Source organism: Rutidosis leptorrhynchoides, chromosome 5 (assembly GCF_046630445.1).
Source record: "Rutidosis leptorrhynchoides isolate AG116_Rl617_1_P2 chromosome 5, CSIRO_AGI_Rlap_v1, whole genome shotgun sequence".
NCBI lineage: Eukaryota > Viridiplantae > Streptophyta > Magnoliopsida > Asterales > Asteraceae > Rutidosis > Rutidosis leptorrhynchoides.
In genome coordinates, this window is record NC_092337.1 from 80,043,807 (window position 1) to 80,045,241 (window position 1,435).

A 1,435-nucleotide genomic window follows, 5' to 3' on the forward strand; every position below is an offset into this window, starting at 1 on the left:
TTCATAATTATTTCCCGACCTTTGGTTCATGTAGGAAACATTCTCTCATTGTTCCATCGTTTGCTCAATGTGACAATCTTTCGTTAAGTGTGGTCCACCGCATTGCTCACAACTGATTCTTATTGCGTGAATATCTTTAGTCATCTTTTCCATTCACCTCTCGAAAGCATCTATTTTTGCGGAAACGGAATCAAAGTCATGGCTAGAATCGGCTCTAGCCGCTTTAGATGAACGAAAAATATCTTTTTCTTGATGCCACTCATGAGAGTGGGAGGCTGTATTATCAATTATCTTATGAGCTCCGGTAGCAATTTTCTTCATAATGGAACCACCAGCTACTGTGTCGATGTCTTTTCGTGTAGCAACATCGCATTCTTGGTAGAATATTTACACTATTTGATAAGTGTCTAAACCGTGTTGAGGACATCCTTTCAACAATTTTCCGAATCTTGTCCACGCCTCATATAATGTTTCATTTGGCTTTTGCGTGAACGTAACAATTTCTCCTTGAAGTCTCACGGCTTTAGATGCCGGAAAGAATCTTTTAAGAAATTTCTCAACTAAGACATCTCATGTGTCAATCGCTCCTTCTAGTAACGATTCTAACCAATCTTTGGCTTCTCCCTTTAAAGTCCAGGGAAACTACATGAGATAGATCTGTTCATCCTCAACTTCTCTGATTTTGAATAGAGTACAGATCCTATTAAAGGTTCGAAGATGTTCGTTTGGATCTTCTTTTGGCGTACCACTATATTGGCATTGATTAGTTACCATGTGTAGGATTTGTCCTTTGATTTCATAATCTGGCGCATTAATGTATGGTCACGTAATGGCATGTCCTTGGCCAGTGCGTGTAGCTCTCATTTTATCTTCCATACTTAGAGGTTTCGTTATTTCCATATTTGAAATTGTTGAATCTGAATCACTAGAAGATTCTGATTTAACGGTTTGTGGTTCAGGAGGAATGATTAGTGGTTCAGGATCTTGAAATTGTCCTTGAATATCCTCCGGGTTTTCAATTTTGAAGTCGGGTTCAAAAGATGGATTATCGAAAATTTGAGTTGGAGTACTTGTTCGACTAGATGATGATTCTAAAGAAAAATCAACGGCGATAATATTGGCTAGATGTCTTGATCGGGTTACAGGTGGTGAACGTATGAAAGGTGGTGAACATTTTGCTCTGTGCATTCACTGAATATCCTATTAGTTATAAAGATAAAAATTATATAAGTTACTAAATTAATAGACTTTTCTAATTTTGTCCACGTTTCGAATAGCTAATAGATGCAGCAGGTAGCCAGGACCCTTTAAATCGGAAGTCCACAACTCGCCATTAACAAATCCAACTATTACTACGAACCAGAAAATTTTGGATGTCTATCAATTTAACCGCTTAAAATAATTTTTTCGTCGAAATTTTGAAGATAAAATCTAT

The 1,435-nt window shown here is 37.1% G+C and overlaps 1 non-coding gene across 1 annotated transcript; it reads left to right on the forward strand.

Annotated features, from left to right (window-relative positions):
- The first annotated feature begins 409 nt into the window (after positions 1–409).
- LOC139850773 (small nucleolar RNA R71) lies at positions 410–516 on the forward strand. The gene has a single exon (XR_011760154.1). It is a non-coding gene; the product is annotated as a small nucleolar RNA R71 (small nucleolar RNA).
- The last annotated feature ends 919 nt before the right edge of the window (positions 517–1,435 follow it).